Source organism: Penaeus japonicus, unplaced genomic scaffold (genome assembly GCF_977035675.1).
Source record: "Penaeus japonicus unplaced genomic scaffold, GWHDUDI00000001_assembly GWHDUDI00000002, whole genome shotgun sequence".
In the NCBI taxonomy this organism is placed as follows: Eukaryota; Metazoa; Arthropoda; class Malacostraca; order Decapoda; family Penaeidae; genus Penaeus; species Penaeus japonicus.
In genome coordinates, this window is record NW_028234404.1 from 47,308,390 (window position 1) to 47,315,889 (window position 7,500).

The 7,500-nt window shown below is 35.7% G+C and overlaps 1 protein-coding gene across 1 annotated transcript in view; it reads right to left on the reverse strand.

Annotated features, from left to right (window-relative positions):
* Positions 1-4,914: 4,914 nt before the first annotated feature.
* The window catches only part of sws (patatin like phospholipase domain containing sws), a 38,230-nt gene continuing 35,644 nt past the window's right edge, over positions 4,915-7,500 (reverse strand). Inside the window, exon 22 of the mRNA XM_086545682.1 lies at positions 4,915-7,500. This exon is cut by the window's right edge and continues 322 nt beyond it. The gene's annotated coding sequence lies outside the window, so the exon portion shown is untranslated.

A 7,500-nucleotide genomic window follows, 5' to 3' on the forward strand; every position in this document is an offset into this window, starting at 1 on the left:
CGACTAGAGATAAGGTACCAAGGCAGACCAAAAACGCATATCCCTCGTCTTGTGTGTATATGAAGCTCTTATCATTGCCGTCTTTTAACTAATTGCCAAATACTTCCAGCCAATGTAAAGCGAAAGATCACAGAATCTAATTCATCTTAACAGACATGTCTGGACAGGCAAGTAAACTTTACGAGTCCAGTGAAGTTCAGATCATCCAAACGCTAAATACGACTGGAAAACCTTGGCATTCATTCAGTCCTTAGCTTCCACTATAGTTTCAACGAAAAATCGGTCAATATAGCTTATGCTAGCGTAATGCGAAAGACTTTTCCTAATGGAACAATTGAATAATTAAATTAAGTGTCCGATATACAAAAGACACGGCTACATAATATCACATATAAATGGCTACAATAATATACGAAACTATGAACATAAACAACCCACTTGTCACGTCAGAAATAACGGCAAAACTTAGACAGGCGCATACGTACATTTTTTTTTTTTTTGCCATTTATCCTTTTTTAAGGTTTTTACATTAAGATAATCGTCTAGCTCGAGATTACATCAGAACATGTGTTGCAGTTTGTCAATGTTAGCAGACATTTATGCTCTTGTGAAGAAAAGAGGATCGTGATAAAATAGCCCGAATTTAGAGTCTATGTGAGGGAACTGCGGAGCTCTGTAACTATATGAAATAACACTTTTGAAATACTGGCCCAATGCTATTGTAACCACACACAGTGCTTGAAGTTTACGACTCTTTGACATTTTTATGTTCTAATATTCACTGAGCGATAAAAGTCATGTCACTTGACAATGGCACTTTCACTAGCAAACGGGACAATGGCATGGCAAGCAGGTGAACTTATCGTTAGACGGTGCAAGGTAACATATTTTTGCATTTAAATGAAAGGTAAGTCAACTAAACTTACGCATGTGTGTGTGCGTGTGTATGTGTATGTGTGTGTGTGTGAGAGAGAGAGAGAGAGAGAGAGAGAGAGAGAGAGAGAGAGAGAGAGAGAGAGAGAGAGAGAGAGAGAGAATGTGTGTGTGTATGTGTGCGTGTGCATGTTTGGGTGTGGGTGTATGTATGTATATATATATATTCAAAACTGAAAACTTCGAATGGTTATCTTGCTTTCTTATCAACGGAGGTGCGTCGACCCAAGACCGAGGTAGCAACACTACCAAAAGTTCAGCGCCCTTCGTCAAGCGGTACCAAGGGACAATTACTGCCCTTATCTCGAGTTTGTATATTCTGGTGGCAGGGATACTGCTGGTGTGACCACTGACATCTTAAGTCGGTTCACCTCAGTTATTGATGATAAGGCTTATGTTCTCATGGTGCTAACGAAAAGATGGAACGTTCTGTGCTTATTAACCTGAGTTTGAGGTTAACCGTGACCCTACATATACTCAAGGCTGAGATCCCATTTATCTGAAACCATTTTTTAATCCTGCCTTGTACTCTGGTCCTATAGAAGTAAACATAGGGAATGCCCAAGAGGAGCATTTGAGACTGATCCTATATTTGTTGCTACTCCCGTGTTGCATTTTAGAGAGAGAAAAAACATGATTATGATTCAAAGAATATTAATATTGGTAGATTTAGGAATTTAAGAAGTATACAGTGCCATCTGGAGTGGGCTCGAGGCTTAGCACTCCCATGATAATTCTAAAATCTCTTCTGGAATTAAGACAACTGTGTTCAAAATCACTCTAAGGTTGAGCTTAATCCGAAGCGCAGACGGTGATTTGTCGCCAGAGGTAATGTCTCTTGCCGAGTTCTCAACTGGAGGCCAAGTTATGGAGTATCAAAAACAGGAGGCATTTTCGGGCATTGTTGAAACCAGGAGGTCCCTAGGTAGAATATACTGGTACCTGAGGAGAAAAGCAAGGTTGCAACAACAATCGCACACACAAAATGATTCTGACAAGGCTTCGTAACCATCTGATACTGATGCAGCATCTTAATAGTTCCGTACCCAACATTTCGACCGTTGCCTTCTCTGAAATTAAAAAAAAATGGTATGGAAGGGACTGAATAACTTCTCAACGAAAGAGGCGTAATTGACGCGTTTCGATTACTTCATCCTCAGAATTACATACTACAACAAGCTTGTAAGAACATATATATATATGCTAGCCAAGAACTGGCGAATCTCCTGATTGCTATGTTCTGTCGCTCGTTATCTGCATAATAGACGTTGCCAAGACTTTGGATAGTTTGTAGTTATTCTCATTTATACTTTTTTCTACATTTGTCATAATGAACTCTGTTCATCCTGCTCTGAAATCCCTTACAGGTTTTAAAAGTATATGTTTCCACCAAGAAGGAATTTGATTTCTTGCGACATGTGACTTTTGGAGCTTTTGTAGACTTCAGAAATCTAGGCAGATCTAGACTATTTCTCTAATTTCTATGTAGAAATGGAAGTTACTATATGGTGTAATAGACCTTTCGCAAGGTCTCTGTTGTAAGAAAAGAAGTTAGCAGGCATTACCAACTTAAAAGTCACTTAACTTAGCTTTGCTGATGATGCAGGTATCCTCAGTGAGGCAGAGCAGATCTAGAAGCCCTTAGGGCTCTTAAAAGTACTAACACAGCTGGAAAGTAAAGATATTAAAAGTACTTACACAGCTGGAAAGTAAAGATATTAAAAGTACTTACACAGCTGGAAAGTAAAGATATTAAAAGTACTTACACAGCTGGAAAGTAAAGATATGTAACATTGGTTAAATAGACACAGATCAATGACGGTCTGAGTATAAAGGTATATATTGCATTAATCAAAATATTTGACATTATATTTGCCTTAGTGAGACGACCGATTTCCGTTTTTACGTTATTAAAGTGTTAGGACTGTAGGTGTGGCAAAGTATAACTATGATTTACAATTACAGGACACTATCGCAAGATTGTGCTTGTTCAATTGTGGTAGTATGTTAATTGATGGGAATGTTTGAATAAAAAGTGGTGTCTACTGCTTGTCTGCACTGCTTTGTGTTAATAGGTGCTGTATCATTGATAGTATTTTGCCTTGTCATACATAATATAGAATGATGTCTGTCAATTAACCCATCCGTTCTCTGCCATGGAAACAATTGACAAACAAATGAAACACAGGAAATGCAGTGTGATAGTAAATGTATTTTAAAAAATCAACAATCAGAACTATACTGCTATATATATATATAATATAAAAAAAAATGCCATAGATATCGTTAATCCTTGTCGTACGAGTGACTGTCATTTTCGCATATTTTTTGTTTTGAGTTTGTTTCATTTGTTAGGAAAGGGTTCCTATGACAAACAAAAAGGGGAAGAATCGGCGTTGTAGTTTGGAGAAATTGTGTTACTAATTATCTAATCGATTTCCTTCCTGAGCACAAACCACTGGCGTGTGCCTTGTAGTTTGGAATATAGATTTATTGATAATCTATAGTTATTAGTTATTAAACAGTGCAATACTTCTATGTTTTTTTTAGTCATGTACTTTATGCTGCCACCCGATTACTGTTCGAAAATAATGCTCACAATTACTTTCCCTTTTTACCATATATCCTTTCCTACGACCAATGATGTCATCTTCGTGAAAGTATATACATAGATACACACTATATATACCTTTAAATCAATAAATCCATCAATCCATTAAGTTTAGTTGTTTAATAAACTCACCAGTATTTTTCCAAACCAGAACCAGACATAAGTACTTAGACCCCAATAACTGCGGGTGTCAGACCTATCCTTACTACTGAGGCTCATTAGATATTTCATGATGTTGTTCTATTCGAGTTGTCATTCCGGATTTCAATGCGAAAGAGCCAATATAAACCTCAAGAAAGAGTCCGAGAAACTTTTGAAATAATATGAAGAAATACCACGGAACAAAATTAGTTGAACAGTAATGCCAAGTCGTGTTTTGCACTTCCTTCGCTTTGAAGTGCCTTGAAGTGAAGAAAATCTTGGGTTTCCCTCCCGACGAATGAAACAGTGCCATAAAAACTGACTGTAATCTCATTTCAATTTTGCACAAAAGACTGGGTGTAATTACACAGGATATATTTTGTTAATGTCATATTTCTTTTTAGTTCTGATCCACCGATACACGTTGCTTTTCATTTATGCACTGTTCATGATTATCTTAATTCTCTTACTACATTATTTTAGTCTTATATTACCTCTTAATGTGCTAATCACGTAATAAATTCAATTTTATATCAGATAAGATTGGAAATTCAACTTCTTCAGGTTGGTTCTTTAATTACTTTATACGTGCATATATATTAAAAAGTAAATTAGCTAATCAAATCTGGTGGTGGTGGTGGTGGTCGTGTGTGTGTGTGTGTGTGTGTGTGTGTGTGTGTGTGTGTGTGTGTGTGTGTGTGTGTGTGTGTGTGTGTGTGTGTGTGTGTGTGTGTGTGTGTGTGTGTGTGTGTGTGTGTGTGTGTGTGTGTGTGTGTGTGTGTGTGTGTGTGTGTGTGTGTGTGTGTGTGTGTGTGTGTGTGTGTGTGTGTGTGTGTGTGCGCGTGTTTGTGTGTATGCGTGTGCATGGGTGTGTGGGGGAGGGAGGTTGTTTACTTGCGTCCGTGTGTGCACTCTTCTATGTATAATGACGCCAATGCTCGCAAAACGTATCATCTGACTAGTCCCTCGTGCAATAATGTGCCTCTCCTGTGTCCGTCGCCGGGCAAGAGAGGAAGGAGGATCGATGACCTGGAATCCACCGCCTGCCTCGTGTGGACGAACGCAGGTCTCCCCAAATCTATTTCATTTGAGAGACTCGACTCATTTCCGAGGCTCATGAAAGTCTCAGTGTAAAAACAAATACACACATTCACTCTTTATCAGCATTACATCATCTCTTTTATCATTTATATTTCCTTATCAAAGGGTTAAAAAAAGACAGCTAAATATTACATTTCTTTTTCTCTGCATAAAATATACATGTATCTAATCAAAACCAGTATCATACATATTTATCACAATGATGAAAATACATTACTTTAAGGATGATACATATAACTCACATAATAATACCATTCTTATCAACAAGAAAGCTGTTAACACTGGTAATTTTGATATCATAGTCTATTCGTTCCCATCAGGATAATATACAAATAGTTAACTGCAAAATACAAAATAATTTATCGTACATATAAATTCTCATAATACTTTAACTCAAGAAACAGGGATAAGGTTTAATAAGGTTGTGCCAGTACGTAGTATTTTCATTTTGAGTCCTTTCATATTGATAATCAGTTTGAAAAGCAAGACGGAAACAAAAGCCATGCACCACTCTGAAAAAATGTTTTGTACAGTTACGAAGTATTTCGATCACACTTTGATCTCGGCAAACTATCCTTCATCATCAATTCCTTGTGGTGGTGCCATCGATTGTTAATTCTCAAAATAAATACCAAATATAATAAAAGTATTTGAATAATCCAAGTTTGAAGTGCACATGTTTCTTTGTATCAAAATGCATCTGTATCATCTGCAAGTTCTGGTACTTTTATTTACAGTACTAAGTTGTTGGTTTCTATCTAATATTGACACTTTAAAAACAGCCACTTCAATCATTTCTGTCAAACATACAAAAACTTTAGAGACTACTTTTGATAGCTTTATAAATTGTAATGAAAGGCATTTCAGCATCACAAGTTCTATGTCTAAGCTCTTTTGTTACCAGTAAGTGCCAGATATAGAACCTGATGGCAGTAAAATAATTATGAAAATCGTTACAGCATTACAGAAAAAAGAAAAACAAAAAAAGAAAATGCATTCTGAGTTCAATGTTGGATAAAAAAAAAAGGGTTTCAAACTTGAATTATCTGTTGACAATTTAATTTGTCAACAACCATATACTTTAAATTTTGTACAGAAAAGGTTCATGATTCTTAGATTTATTTAGCAATGCCCATATGCAATGGGAAAGAATCTTTTGTAACAGCAAAACCTAAGACCAACAGCACTCAATTATTGTCAGATCACCATTTGCAGGGAAGTCCCATTTTCTTTCAGCCAATGTTATTTCATGGTGTATCACCATTAATTCTTCAATTTAAATAATCAAATACAATCTTATTATTGAGCCCGTTTTACAGAAAATATGAAAAGTAAAACAAAAGAAAAACAGGCACTCGAAACCTACATGTTTCTTTCCTTTTTTGCCCATTCTAAACCTTGACAAATATTCCCTCTATCTTTGACTGAACAAGGTCATCAGGTAATAATGTTCAAATATATTGTTCTAAAATTTTATAAATGTCTGTTTTATGTGCTTCTCCATATGCAAGAACAGATATTTCATGTGTCAAAACTCTTCTCCCATTGCTAAATCAGGAACATTGTTTAAGCCCTTAATAGTAGCCCTTTCATGCCAGAGAGAAAAGTGAATATGAAAAATATAAACATCCTCATATATAAATGTAATGCAATACCATAACCTATTTATTTATGGCATATATAAAAAACACTACCTTTAAAACTCTATAAGAAGCTAATGTTTCAAGTCAACTTAGTGCACCTCTGTATACTCCAAGCATTTAATAACAGGGTCCACATAATATTATAATCCTCTCACTAAACACGTCACAAATTCCAACCCAAACTGAACAAGAACAAATTGGAGCACTTACCAAGAACTGGGCAAGCTTTCCAAAAGGTATATATGAGCAGACAATCTCATGTATAAAAGATCATGTCCTTCTGTATACTGATACATCTCTAAATACATATTGTGGGTATAAAAAAAAATAAGTAAACACAATATAGGTTATTACTGCAAGGAGAAATTGTGAAGATGATTATACAATTAATCAAAAGATAAAGCTTACATGTAAAATTGTTAGGACGACAAAAAATAAGACATTTGTTACAACTCACAAGGTCTATTAAGTTCTTCTATGGTTACTATGAAATTGCATTTTGCTAATAACACTGAAAATGAAAGTAAATGAGACTCAAAATCGACTCAAATTATCAGAAACTATAAATATATTTAAATACACAGATGTGGGTCAGAGATAAACTTATGAAGGACAACTTGTTAATGCACCTAACACACATAATTTGCCATAAAAAAAGAAAGAGAAAAAAAAAAAAAAATCTGTAAAACTCATCCCTAACTAAAATTGCATTGTATGACAGAGGTAAGTTGTTAAGTCATTGAGGTATAAAGATGTAGTCTCACAACTCGAGCAAAACCTACATTTACCTTCTTTTTAATATTCTCAGAACGAATGAAGGATAATTGGCAAATAACCACGAGCAAAAATCATTGCTGTGCTGCCCACTAGTTGAGTGGTTTCAAGAGAAATTATTTTAAGCCATGTTCATGCTAGTTCCCTGCGAGTTCTTGAAGCAAATTGAGCAAGCAGTTGTTAGTAAGTGGCCTTAGCCTGTCTTTTTGTCCTGATTCTATCCTCCTCACTTTCTCATCAGAGTAAAAGAGCAATGCTGTTCCATTAACAGGCCACAGGAAAAGCGGATTCATTTGT